Genomic DNA, 15,249 nt, shown 5'->3' with positions numbered 1-15,249 from the left:
ATTCCTTCAGGCTAATTTACAAAGTTATCGTGTTGCTGAAATAAGATGTAGGATGACTGCGATGCAGAGTTGGAGAACATTGACAAGTTTATCAAGTCGAATGTGCATTTCGCTCCTGCGAAAAAAAAAGCACATCTACTGTGGATGTATTAAGTAAGTAAAGACGGAGGCGTATAAGCAAAATTTTATTTGCATTCATTTGACTTCATATTGTATTTCTGGAGGTGATCTGGTCTCACCTTCTAACGTTATGCTGCCACAAAGTGAATATTATTCTGCTCAAATGCGTAGGCCCCAATTGCCATGATTCAGTGCATGCCGATGAGGTATCGTGGTTTATGTAGGCGAGGGCACATGATGATGCTTGACCGTAGGCAGAGGCATACGCCGTGGCAGCAGTAACCAACATTATTGGGGCAGTGTTGGCCCTGAAAACAGGAAACTCTGTTAAATTTTATCTGTGCTAGCGCATAGAAGAGCCTCGTCGATTGCGGTAACCTGAAAGAAATACCTCGGGACGCATCACAGAGAAAGTTGGCGTAAATGTTTTTCTTAACACTATAATTCTACGCCGTTTAGACGCATACATTATTACTGCAGTTTTGAAATGGTATGCAGGGCTCAGAATTTTATTTTTCCTTATTTACATCCTTGGCAATACGTCAATGAGGTCATTGTAGGCGTACAGATTTACTGAAATTTCGAAGGTATATAAAAACTCCTAATCTCATTCTGCATAAGTTAATATATGCAGGTGGAACGTTTTTGCAAATATGGTTCTGTTAGTCTATGGAACCTATGTGGAACATGATTAAGATGTTCCAATTTTTTGTGAAATATATGCAGAACAATATCAAGAGCGATATACACTAACAGTTCAAAGAACCTTCGCTGGAGGAGCCAGTGCTCATGGATATCCATTCAGTGTAGATTGTACTGCGTAAGTGCAACATTTTTGCAAATATATTGCACCCTTTTACATGAACCTGTGTGGAGCGAGAAAAAGTGTGTAAACGTTGGCCATTACACTTTTTATATTAAACAGTCATGTTTTGACGTAGTTATAGCATGACGGATATTGCTAGTATAGAATGCAGTTGGCTCGAGCACGGTGTGTTATCTTCGTCCTCCAGTGGTTTTAAATAGGCGCTTGACGATGCCCCGGTTTCAGTTAAGATGGTTGCTGATAACGATAAAGAGAGACGAGACGAAGGAGCTCCACACCGGAAGGATCAGAAGGTAGAAGGATGGCCGTTCGGGTGCTTTGATTTACCATACCGTTTTGTTGGAGTGGTGCAAATTTAGAAAGACTTAAGACACGAGTAACATATACAAAAGCACAAATAAGAAACAAAAGGAGGCAAGGGGAGGCTCTCTTTGAAAAGGTGCATGCATTGTACATTACGCTATCGCTTGGAGCGCAGCGGTTCCAAATTGTCGCCGTGATGCAGCATCACCCAGATAAAGTAAATAGGGCGCCATAGTTGTTTATTTGCCGTTTCACATCCCCAGGCTGCCCTCTACTTACGCATGCACGTTCCTTTGTTGTTGGTAGTTGTTACGTAGCCCTTCACGGGCGAAAAATCCAGGATTGGTGTAGGTATGCCTTTCATTTTTTTTTTTCTCTTAGGCCACGAAAGAAGCTTCAAGAAATAGCCTCTGTTTTATTAATTCGCCAGTATTCATCCTACGATGAACGTCTACGGCAATACGACTAGCTTTGAAGCAATGTCTGGTACACACCTTATTGCCAAGGCTGTAACGTGCATGCACACGAGCTGCTGGGTCGCGCTCCCCACCACGCACTCTGCGTCCTCTAGCGGCAGAGCCAAGAAGTCCGTAGGTTTCGCGGGTTGTATTTAAATGCGGCCCATACACCGGCGGCACGTGCCATGAGCTTCAAGTTTTCATCAAAGTGATTCATTCAACAGCGGCTCATATCCAGCGCCACATACTCACCGACCAAAGTTGGTCCTAAGGCTGGTTCCTAACCCTTTTTGCCTGAGCGCAGCAGCCTGATGCGCTACCCATTAGGCAATCAACCCGATGACCCAAGTTGGTGGAGAAATTGTTATGACATAGATAGATAGATAGATAGATAGATAGATAGATAGATAGATAGATAGATAGATAGATAGATAGATAGATAGATAGATAGATAGATAGATAGATAGATAGATAGGCAGACAGGCAGGGAGATAGATAGATAGATAGATAGATAGATAGATAGATAGATAGATAGATAGATAGATAGATAGATAGATAGATAGATAGATAGATAGATAGATAGATAGATAGATAGATAGATAGATAGATAGATAGATAGATAGATAGATAGATAGATAGATAGATAGATAGATAGATAGATAGATAGATAGATAGATAGATAGATAGATAGATAGATAGATAGATAGATAGATAGATAGATAGATAGATAGATAGATAGATAGATAGATAGATAGATAGATAGATAGATAGCCTCCAGAAAATTTGTCAACTGCCCAAAGAAAGCTAATCGCAATTATATGCAGACAAAGAATGTAAAGTTTTTTTTCCTTACGTTCACTGCGCACTTGTCGAAATTCTGGCTTCCAGCAGGACATTTGTGTGCGGGCTAAAAAACACGCAAAAAAGATGGAAAACGTCTTCAAAACAGAAATACTGCCTTCATTTACGTATTAGACAGACTTTAATGGTGCTGACCTGTGTGTGCCTGTATCTCGTTCCTTTTTTTGGATTGACGAGCAAGCGTATACGTGTTGTTTGGAGGTTATAAGATCCGCGTCTAGGATTGCTTTGCGTTATTCGTCGGGGACATATTTCAGAAAGTCATTATTTTCGTAAGTAAAGCTTCTCATTCGCAGGTCGCCTTCGCACATCTTATGTCCAGCATCATGATTCGTTTGAATTTCCTCCTAACAAGAGCTCTACAGTAAATTCTCTTTGGTGTGTGAATACAATACAGAACTGTAGTGTCTTAGGGAAAGCAACAACATTTTGAGTAAACCGCAGAGCACGTCGTTACCATGCCGAGAACAAAATCACTGCAAGAACAATTTTTGCAAGGGTGTTTCTTTTCGAGTGAAGTAATGTAAATGCACTTTTTCAACAGAAAATTCACCCAGCTTAGTCATCAAATGCCACTGTAGGCCAAGGTAAATAAAACCTCCAGTCCTTGCGAGCAATTACGGAGAAAAGGGTGTTGCCAAAAGTGCTATCATTTGCTAACCATGAAGTTGTTTTTAGAGCAATTACCTGACTATTAGCGACGCAGGAACTATGCGCTGATATCTCAACGACTGCTGAAGAACTTATACGGCGGTTTTGATGAGTCGTAGTGCTTCCATTCACGTTATACCGGGAGATACTCTAAACATTTCCAATATTCCTTATATATATACACGTGCACGTTTTTCCACATTTACTCTAGTCATGTTAAGGCAATAAAATAGTCTTGATTCTCGATAATATCATTCAGTATATACTGCCACAAATGTAGACAGCGTGCCTAATGACATGTCTTTTTTTTTGTCCCCATCTTGTGGGGCTTGCTCAAAGAAATATTCGTATTTACAAGAAATCTGGCAAGTTTGTTCGGCTGTACTAAGCTTTAAAAGCGACACGAAGCTTTATCATTGCACTAAAGCTTGTGGGACGCTGTTGGAATGACCCGCTAGGGGAAGCAACTGCTGCTGGCCAGCAGAAGCTGTGTCCTTGCATCTACAAGGCGCCTGAGAACGCGAGCACGATAAGGAGCGCCATGGATAGCGTTTTAGGGGCCGCGAGTTTATGGTATACGATGTAACACTCAAAAAAAAAACATCGGCGTTCGCAGATTCAGCTTCACTGCATGGAGGAGGGGAATAGTTAAGAAAGACCACTACGTCACACAGCCAGCCTTAGCAAGAGGACGCTTCGTGAAGCACATCATTTGCTCAGTGGTGGCCTAACACGTGACCCCTTGCATGCCGATCACGGAACAAGAATCCGGATTTGCTGATACCTTTGGTTCCCAGTACCTATTCCAGTAGTTGTTATTTGGTGCGCACTTCTTCAGCTGTCCTGCTGTGGCTCTGCCTGCAAAGCGGGAATGCTAAAACCAACAACGCACTTTGACGTGCGATCAGGTTTTGGACCTACTGGTTTGACGTCAACCGCGTTGCGCGACGCTCCCTCCTAACTTTTTCCGTCTTCCCTACTTCGCTGCCTGTTGAGCTCAGACCACTGTTTGCAGACAGCTGCATGGACGGAACGCTGCTGTTTGAGCAGAGATCAAGAAACCAGCTGACGGTTGTACTGTGTAGTGGCTCCGCTGCGGCAGCTGATTAGGCAGACCGTGAGATTGCGCCCACTTCATCGATTTCCAGAGGAAAAGGCACCAGACTTAGTCATGACATGCCGCTTTAGGCTAAGGTAAACCGAATCTTTTCCTGTTTATGATCAGTTTCAGAGACATCGTTGTTGGCAGGAGTGCCATCAACTGCTCATCATGAAGTGGTCCTTAGATCCACTAAGCTGAATATTAGCCAGCAGCAATCCTGCGCTCCAGCTCTCAACTACTCCTGTAAATTTATTCGCGGTTTGCTATGACGAATCGTTGTGCTTCCAGTCACATTACACAAGGTAATGCACTCAAGACGATAAATATTCCTTTATACCTCTCTAAAACATTTCTGCTCAAGAGAAACTTCAGGACATCTTCAACAAAGGCGTCAACAAGGTGGACATCAAGTCTTGGCAACCGGAACGAAGTTTTTCTTTCATCAGTGCATGAAACACAGTTGATAAAGCTCTGTAGTGATAGACGTTGGCAGTATTAAAGGTTACCGAATAGTAACGGTACTTCCGGCCACTTGACTGTAGGCTACAAGCCTACGTAACGTATAATAGGTTCTATGTCCATTTCTTTCAATATTTCATCTTCACCTACACCCAAGTAAAGGAAGATATGTTATTTGGGACAATATATCGAATTTCGTGAGCCCACCTTCGTTCCCTAATTCCAAAATCAGACCTCGAGGCCATAGGCATATAAGAAAAAATAGTATCCAAAAGAAGACGCACAGGGATGTAATAGGGGTGTCTTCCCAACAATCCAAAAGCATAATGCAATGTCCGCAAAGAAATGCTGCGTTGGGACCTCCTCTAGTAATGAATAAAATCACAGAATGACTCACATCACCCAATACGTAATATCTAACTCCTCCCTAAAACTATCAACCGTATTCGGAAAGAATGCTAGGCTTGAACTGTGCGTAAAAAACTTCTGTTAATCTTGACGCTGAATATTAGCATAGCCTGCTTGCGAATAGCAAAGAACGTTTATAAGTGAGGGGCCGAATTTACAAATGTTTTTGTTTCTTTGTACTGTTTACCCAATCCGAACAGCGCGTTCATGACTAAGTGCTGCCTCTAGGTTGGCTTATATATTGTATTGCTAAAAATTCTAGAGTGAAATGATTTTGGGAATACGGGCTGAGAAGCTTTATGGATTCGACCCCTGAGATCTAGTTGATCGCGCATTTGCAAGTAACGTAGAACATTTCTATTTCCTATTTTACTATGCACTGTATTTTGCTCGCACTCATGACTAGTGTACTATATAGAGACGACTACCATAACCCTAATGTTGATAATAGTTGCTATAAATATATCCAAACTTATCAGCCTTGTTAAAAAGCATGGCAACGCATCAATGCAATTTAATATTCATTGATAACTCTGAGATAAAAATTGTTATGCTTTAGCTTCATTTACAGTGATATTTACCCATGGGAACAAAAAGTACACGGGGGACACTGGTTTTTCCGTTGCCGCTGCAGCGCATGCAGTTACTGAAAAAGCAGAACAGAGCAACCATGAAAACACTGACACTGTCACCTTATTCCAACAACTGTTTGCAATATGCATGAAGCTCGTGCGAGCTATTGTAACATTGAAACTGCCGCATGTGAAACGTAGAGTGCAGGATGATATTGGATTACGACTGTATTGCAATATGAAAAAATCTTGTGGCAATTTAGCTGTAAATGCGAGAGAACTTCTTTATCACTACGTCACACCTCTGTGAGACCTGAATACGTGATGTAAACCGTGTTCATTCCGTGGCTACGTGGACTGACTTCCTAAGCAAATTTTCGGGAAATGTCGTCAAAAAGGCCAACAACGGTGGTTATTGAGTGGACGTCACGCCCCAAAGGCGTGCCTTAAGTTAAATTGATAAAAAAGTGTGCTTCTACATATCGTTTACCTCTGAACGGGTAATAACCAAACTATTTCGCATGCCAAGTCATCCTTAATTCGTTTAGTCTATAACGATTACATCCCTATGATATTCAATCGCAAGCTCAGCGGCAGGACACCGAAGCACGACTTCCATGACAAATGTAAGACTCTAAAGCACTCACTCAATATTAGAACTATGCACGTACACGGCGTCATGATGTCAGCTACCGACTGTCTCGAAGATGAACAGCTGTTGCGTTCTTTTATAGGCGCCGTTGTTCTGAAGGTAAGATGGAAAGGCGACCGAAGTAAGTGCTGACACGCGAGGACTCATGGCATTGTCTCCAGAGATATAGTGAAAACGCCGTTTAAAGTAGCGTCCTCGAAGGCTATAGAGCTGTTCAGTCCGTAAAGCAGTTTCAGTGAAGAAGAGAAGAACCTTCGCCCCCCGGTCGCCTTTATTTTGTTGTAATCCAAGTGCCACTGGGTGAAAGGCGTAAGAATCACAGGACTCACTACAAAGAGCAAGCGTCAGTCAAGAAACAAAAAAATATTGCCGAATCCCTCAGAAATTCAGAACAAAAGTAAAAAATAGGCGTGACCTTTTTTAATAAATCTTGGGAATTTAATTCAGAGTGCTTTTCGTTCATAAGTAACGCTTACTATAGTGGCCATCTTCGCTGAGAGTGTTTTGTACTTAAAAATCGCTTCACATCTCATCTTAACTACAGTCCTAAGGCTTAAGATAATAATGCGATTAGCATTATTTCTCCACTTCTGCAGTTTTGAGGTTATCTATCTATCTATCTATCTATCTATCTATCTATCTATCTATCTATCTATCTATCTATCTATCTATCTATCTATCTATCTATCTATCTATCTAGTTCTCCTTGTAGCCCCTTCCGCCGGCCCCATGACCCAAGTTGCCTGCCAGCTTGGACCCCTAGGTGCTCGTAGCCGTGATGCTGTCGCGATCGTTTCGTCATCGTCATTTCCGCTTCGGGATCTGACTCTTGTAACACCACCGTTATCACTGCTTCAACCTATGTTGCCCAAAAGATTGGGCCGCCAGGTTTGAGCTCGATTTGGTATTCCATGGTTGTTGTTGTGTTCCCCTCACTCCAGTACTCTCATCCGATTCTCTTCATGCCGTCGCCGTCACTCCATCGCTGTCACAGTCTTGCATTCGTTGTTACACCAGCGTCATAAACTTTCATGGTCGTTCCATGGCCGTCCCTCCAGCTTGGTTACCTAAACCTCTTCGTTTGGTCGTCACGCCCACGTCATCATCCAGGCTTAGTGAGGCGCAGCGTCATCATACACTCCTCGTCATCCCATTCTCCTCATACCGTTGTAATGCCATCGCTGTCATTGTGTCGTCGTCACACAGTCGTGATCATGCATTCGATCGTTTCCAATTTATTACAGCTCACGATTCTGATGCGCCTTCTTGTCCACCTCACTAACGTAGTTCAATCATCTATTATCCTGTCTGCTGAAGACCGCGTAATTTATCACGTATTGTCTTCTGACGTTAACCCTTCAGTACCTATTTATTTGTTTTTATTTATTTATACACACTGCAACCTTTAGAGGGTAATCGAAGGAGTGGGGCACAAAATCAAGTGCCTAACATACAGCAATAGCGAGTACACAAATCAACGGTACAAAGCAGACAGCAAAGCACTAGAGTAAGAACTATAAAAAAATGGTCTCAATACATACATATATGCAAATGGTTTCACAACTCTATGGATCGGAGAAAAATGCTATATTGGAATTTGTCCGTGCGGCCGTACAGGGGCGTTATATTTAGTGGGTGAGAATTCCGTGTGTTAGACACTTTAGCAAACCTAATGTATTCCAAGGATGAGCAACGTTCTGAGTTAACAGTAGCGTAAAGCAATTTAAGACTTTCTACATTACGCTGCTCTACTTGCGAAGAAAGGTTCAAGGAGGGAAGGTTAGAAGGGCGGGATAAGTCCTTGTCGTAACGCCGGTATATAATTCGGATAGCCTTTCTGTGGGGAAGGGCAGATTCGAGTTTTTTTATGCGGATTTCAGGTATGGATTCCAATTGGCACACCCGTAATCCAAGATGGGCTGCACTAGGGTTTTATAAACAAGCAATTTTATTTCTTCGGGGGCTGAGCGCAGAGAATCTTTAAGTAATCTAGACGTGCTAGAGCTTCAGGTTACTTCAATATGTTTGGACCAGGATAGAGTGTGTGAATAGAATGCCAGGGTACTTATATTGAGAAACGTTTCTAATGTCATTGAAACAAGGAAGACGCAATTGCGTAGTACGTGTCGAGAAGCACATAGAGACAGTTTTGCGAAAATTGATGTTTATCTCCTACTCGTTAGAGCAAGTACAAAAGTTGGAAAAAGTCCGTGAAGTCTGTCCTGAACGCTATCGCTCTCTGGTGCAACACACGGCAAATGGTTTAGATTATTAACAAGAACAAGGTAATGATAATTTCCCAAATATCAACCACTCATTAACCTCCTCTTTATAACAATGATGATTCTGTCTTAGACGAAGTAGCGTCTTATAAGTATATAGGAGTTCGCCTAACTGTCAGCACTTCTCGGCATAATTATGTTAACTACGTTATTAATTCTAGTAATCGTACGTTAGATTATTTGCTAAGCAACATTTCAAAGGCGCGGTTATCTCTTAAATTACGAATATGTAAAACGCTTGTAAAGTGTAAGCTTCAATAAGCATGTGCTTCTTGGGAACGTAGTGAAGACTTCATGTTTGAATTCTGGGGTTTTACGTGCCGAAACTACGCTTTCATTTTGAAGCACAGCGTAGTGGCGGACTCTGGATTAATTTTCACCACATGGGGATATTTAAACGTGCCTACAATACACAAAACATTGGTGGGTTTGCATTTCGTACCCATCTAATTACGGCAGCCGCTATTGAAATTCGATTCCGCGACCTCATGCTGAGGATCGCAACACTATTGCCCCTAATGCATAACGGTGGGTAAGAATGTCTTTTAGCCAAATATAATTGGTGCAGAACCGTAGTGCGCCTTTCAATCAGTCAAGTTATTCCCGGTTCTCCAGTGTATATTCGAAGAAACTGATTTTGCGGCTTCAAGATTTTTGCGCAGAAAAATTAGCCGCGTTCCACAGAGAACTTTCATAATGGTCACCTGAAAATGAAGCCCTCAGTGAGTCAATTCATCTGTAATGTCGTACTGACTAGTCCCGTAAGGTTGACTTCCCTTTTTGTCGCACTAGCTTATATTCGGAGTCATTCCCGCCACACAATCAAAGAATAGAATCACCTGCCAACCTCCGCAATCACCCGTCTCAATGTGTCCGCATATAATTCTGCCGTTGAACCTTATTGCATGTGCGCTAACCGCATATTAAATATACATTTTGCTTTAAGCACTCTCTTCTGTAACGCCTTGGGGCAGCTAAGGTACTGAAATAAATAAAAATATACTATCGTCGTGATGCCCTACTCGTCACACCGCCTTCATCGTTCCATCGTCATCACACCAGATTCATCATCGTGCTCTCATCCCGTCATCGCCGTCATTCAAGGCTACTGATAAAGACGTCGTCACGCTATTGTCGTCATACACTCTTCATGAGTGTATGCACTCGTCATAGTCATCGTACACGCCTCATGCCATGGTCATCATGCCATTGTTCTACCATTGTCATCGTTGTTGCCGCCCAATACATTAGTGGTGATTCATTCGTTATTCGTTATGATATTGTCGTCGTGATGTCTTCGAGGTCATTGCATCATCGTCATTTGAACTTCGTCAACCAACACTGGTCACGCCGTCGTGGTTATGCGGTCATTTCACCATCGCAACCACTACGGTTACGTAAGTCCATCATCGTCACGCCATCATCGTTTCACTGACGCAATTCATCATTCTATCGCAATTACGCTTTCGTCATTCAACTGCGTTAATGCCACCGTGTTCATGCGATCGTCATCATTGGGTCGTCGTCAGACAATATTGCATTGTATGCATCCGTGTTGTATGCATCCGTTGTCATACCATCGTCGCCGTGACGTTGCAGTCGTGCCATCGTCATCATTCAAGCTTCATCTAGTTGTCGCCATACCATCGTCGGACGCCATCATCGTCATACGATCGTCGTCATTCTGATTGTCCTCATGTCGTAGTCATCACGCTATCGTCGCTATACAATCATCATCATTTAGGAATCATCATCTTATTGTTGTTATGGCGTCGCCATCCTAGTGCCTTCGTCACTACCCGGCCGTCATTACTTCGTCCTCATTTCATCACCATCACAGCGTCGGCGTCACTAAGTTATCGTCATGCCGCGATGGCCCTCAACGACCATGATAAGCGAATGCCATACCAAAGCGGGTCGATTGCGTAGTTGGTCGCGTGGAGCCCAAACAATGGGAGCCTCAGAATGACTACACATGTTAAATAAAAGTTACTTGAGAGACATGGTGTATTGCTATATTGTCTGAATGCTAATCGAATTGCAATCGACAGTCATCGCGAGGTGAGTTATGCCTTATTTTTTGTATTGGTATGTGCAAGGATGCATCTTAGGAACGACAGTAGAACAACACTGCTTTCTTACTTTTATAGCTTCAGAAGTTTCGTATTGTTAAGAGGAAACAATGTTCTTTGCTGCCGCTTTAACATCTTTTTGTTGTGTCAGACTATCAAACTACCGATCTCTGCCGAAAACATATTTCAAAATATTTATGCATTGTGAGCTTTGAGGACAATTTAATGTGATTCCGGGGATCTATCTATCTATCTATCTATCTATCTATCTATCTATCTATCTATCTATCTATCTATCTATCTATCTATCTATCTATCTATCTATCTATCTATCTATCTATCTGTCCATCTATCTAACTAGCTATCTATCTATCTCTCTGTCTTTCTATCTTTCTTTCTTTCTATCTATCTATCTGTCTATCCATCTTTCTTTCTTTCTTTCTTTCTTTCTTTCTTTCTATCTATCTATCTATCAACGTTTGTCCGTAACCGTTCTCCCGCCTACGTTCGTCACTGAGTAGTCCGTGGTAGAATGGGTAGCCCATCGCTCTCCTGTGGTGTTGAAACATGGCTCAAGTCCAATCGTTGGGCCAACTTGGATCACTGAGTAGGTGGTAACGTGCATACTTGTACCGCTCATCTGCATATTTTTTCACGCTAACATGGGTAACTGTGGTTGCGGAACTCGATAGGTGCCGCTCAACGATAAAACACTGACTTGCAACACTGCAAGTGGGCCACTCGGGCCGTGTTGTTCTTCAGTCAACCTCCTCGATGCCAACTTGAGTAGCTGGGTATGTGAAAATAGGTATGTGCCGCTCATCAATGAACGTCTTGGATGCAACTTGAATAACTAGGTATGTGCCGCTCACAATGACAAAATGTTTGGCGGAAAGACATCACGATGACTGTCGACGTGATTACGTTTAGCATTGAATTAATATAACGGTGCAATGTATTGCCACAGCAAATAGAGGTATGTGTGAGACGTGTCCCGCAGCGGAATTTCTCGTTTGCGCTTTGGATGAATGGATGCATGTTATGAGCGTCCCCTTTGGAGAAGGGCTGTGGGTTGTGCCACCAAGCTTTTTCTTAATATATTGTTTAATCTCCTACCATGGTAAAAAGAACTGAAAAAAAATTCAGTGCCCTCCTACTCTGTGAAGAAGGATGACCAGCTAAGCTGTGTCATCCTTTTTCATGTGGTCCCCTTAATGGCTAAGTGCCCCTCCGCCCCGGGTCGGCGCGGCGCACGTATGGGGAGTTCTTAAAGCCTGCTTCACCTCTGCTGCGGCTCGGCCCGGTATTGCACTATATTCTGGATCGGTCCACTTGGGGGAGTGCTTAAAGCCTGCTTTACCACCACCGCGGGTCGGCTCGGTAGTGCACTATTGTCACGTGGTAGTGACGGTCAAGAGTGCAGTAGAAACTGCCAGTGAGCGTTCGTCTACACAGCTACTCGGAATGTCCTGAGCCACTACATCCTGAGAACTACATTTGAAGGACATTCAGGGCGACAAACGCGAACGTTTAAGGTGGTGGCAGTAGGTCGCGACGTCTGCAAGCAGCTGTGATGCTGAGGCAGCAGCAGCCGCCGCCATGTTGCGTAAGCAGCGGCGGTCGGGGAGGCGGCGGTCGTCACCGCCGCCGATTCCTTGACCGCATTCTCGTGCAAGCTCCCACTGGCGCTCGGGCGCTTGCCTGTAATACATAATGTTGATGCGAGGCGTGGTTTTGTCAGCCTAGGATTCCCGTCAGCTCTGCAAATAACGTGGCTCGGTTGGCTTTGGCAGCTTTATTGACAATAATAATTCCGCTATCTGTATAAGCAAACCATGAACTGCGTAGCGCAAGGCCAAGGTCGTGTTTTTGTAATGCCTGCACTCACTCGCCTGGTAGTTCTTGATGAAAACCTTTCACCGTGTGATAGTAATACTGAGCATTTCTCTCGAATGAGCGTATAAATAGTGTTTTATGGAAATAGATAGTTGTTAATGGCATTTGTCGTTATTGGTTGTATTGTGTCTGCGTCCAAATTTCTAATGATACGTTTCCAGCTTCTCTAAGAAAGACAATATATTTCCCAGAACTTTTCCAGTTTGACCAATGTGTATTTCTTAGGCAACCATACCGAACAACTCGCAGCCTCAGTGATAGAACACCGCCAAGAATTTCGAAAGCGATGCAGGGTGCAGACTGCACGTTAAAAACCCTTTCCGACGCATCATTTGGCTGAGGTGTCATTTAGAGTGAGGCGATGATAACACAAGCTGGTTTTCAACCTGTGATGTTATTCATTTTCTATGCTCATTAATGTGCCTCTGTCTCCTTAGTGCACTGCAAAGACTGCCTCAAGTGGTATTTATCCATTTCGCAAACAGGATTCAGAAATTATGATGGGGCAAGACGTGCAAAGTCTTTTGGCATATTTCTTTGTTATTCGTAAGTATATACATTCTTTGAATGTAATTACTCAATTGATGAGCTGAGCATTTGACATTGGCGCTAACTCACATAAAGTTTTATTGTTATGATGTCTTGTTCTTTCTCAATGCGCATTCACATATATTTAGTGTCTTTTGTTATATGATATCTTGTGGTGTGTACAAGAATTCTCGGTTCGTTTCGTTTTGTCGTTCTTGTATTAGGTTACGAGAAGAAAGGAAACTGAAGGGCTCGATATTTATTAGTCGCAGCATAAGAAGCCAACGTAGATGTCATTGCTTACATATGGTATAACTGTATTACGATAGCCACACGAGTACTGAGTGTTTATATGTGCTTGTTATCTGAGTGCGACTACTCCTTCTTGCAATCATATCGCCACGCGTGTCTGTATAGGATATGAGTCTTTTCCAGTTAAATTGTTCACCGATATAATGTGTTATTCTATTATTATTTTTTCACCCGGTACTGGTTCTTTATCCATCATATTTATTGTGCATTGTTGCGTAATATACTATTTACTTGGGTGCATTTTATGCCACTTGTTCGGTACTTGACCATAAATTGACCTGATTTATCACGTTCATATAATTTGCTGAGAAAAAAATAACAACGAATGCAGCGATAGACGAAAAAATGAACAAACTGTTTCTTTCCACAGAGAAGAAAAAGGTGGTACATTTAATCCTTCTAGGAAAAGTATCTTTGGTTTTATTATCTGGTATCGGGAAAGGCAACGCTGCCGTCTATCAATTTCGCTTTTGGGCAAGCAAATATGTTGCGTTTATGAACAAATTGTGTGCGTTTCAGGTCCTCGCTGGGCCAAAACTTTTCCCATGCACCGCAGTATGGCGTCCCTAATCTAGAGCACTCTGCAGATGCGAGACATTAAACTGTGCCATTTAATTTATTGAGAAGTGCAGAACAATCACCTTACGTCCCACGACTTCTGCAGTATCTGAGCATTTTGAGGTCCCAATTTTCTTCTAGTCAGAAAAACATGATAAAGTTAGAAATGCTTCCTTATATAGCATTTGTTACCACCATTTCTCGAGAGTAGTGTTTATGAAACTTCTCTTTTCTTTTAGCTTTTATATTGCCTAAAACGGCCATGTGATCAAAATTATATGTGTTTTTGGTGTCCACGCCTAATGTGGTGGTTGAAACAGAAGAAAATGCTCGTAGGAAAAAAAATCTTGCAGTTTAGCCGGGAGGGACAAAGCATTAAAAGCAATAGCAAGGTTTATGTAAAACTCATGCGATGCTGTTCAAATGGCGCGATACCTGGAGGCAACTGTGTGCTGGCAGGTATATGGCATCTGAGAACGCGGTCGTATGAGGAACGCTAGCAGTAGTGTTTTAGGCGTCACATCCTGATTGTACACGGCAGGACACTGAAGAAAACGCATCGGTGTTCGCAGCTTCAGCTTTACTGCTTTTTTCACTCGGACCATCATTTTGCGCACATCTACATTGCAGGAACGCTAGTGTTGGCGAAACGATCAAGCCGTGGCAATCACGGAAGGATGAACTGTGTACTGCCTCCGCTGAAGCAGCCAACTGAGCAGACTCTGAGGTTGCACCCAAAGGCAATACGTACTTCTCGCTTCACAGGAGGCATCGTTAACCTCCGCAGGCAGACCGCGCATGCGCCATCGATCCCTTTACAGCAGGACGACGGTGGCAGCCATGGCGACAACGGCGCGTGACGAGCCCCGTATTGAGAAAGGCATGTTAACTTTATGTCCACGCTTGACTCAGCCTAAATGAAGCGTGTCGTGAACAGGCCAAAGGAAACGCAATGAGTGTCAAACGCACGTTGACTTCAGGAATCATTTAGATCAAGTCCACCGTCAGCTTCAAGTTAAGAAGCATTTCTCAATACAGGGGTAAGTGTCATACTGATATGTATTCAGCAAGGTTGCGTACTGCGCTGCCTGAAATGTTACCAGTGTCGTCGTTTGTCAATTTTCCAACGCCAAGGTATCCAAAACGGTAAAATGGCCATACGTTATACACAAAAAAGATACACACGACG

At 42.9% G+C, this 15,249-nt stretch overlaps 1 long non-coding RNA gene across 1 annotated transcript; it reads right to left on the bottom strand.

Annotated features, from left to right (window-relative positions):
• Positions 1 to 172: 172 nt before the first annotated feature.
• On the bottom strand, positions 173 to 6,457 carry LOC139052945 (uncharacterized). Its single transcript, XR_011510129.1, has 4 exons — positions 6,408 to 6,457; positions 5,770 to 5,834; positions 2,561 to 2,614; positions 173 to 428 (listed from the first exon to the last, which is right to left on the bottom strand). It is a non-coding gene; the product is annotated as an uncharacterized lncRNA (long non-coding RNA).
• Positions 6,458 to 15,249: the final 8,792 nt, after the last annotated feature.

This window comes from Dermacentor albipictus, unplaced genomic scaffold (genome assembly GCF_038994185.2).
Source record: "Dermacentor albipictus isolate Rhodes 1998 colony unplaced genomic scaffold, USDA_Dalb.pri_finalv2 scaffold_44, whole genome shotgun sequence".
NCBI lineage: Eukaryota > Metazoa > Arthropoda > Arachnida > Ixodida > Ixodidae > Dermacentor > Dermacentor albipictus.
The sequence above is the reverse complement of the archived record's forward strand: the minus strand, read 5'-3'. Positions and strand labels throughout refer to the sequence as shown.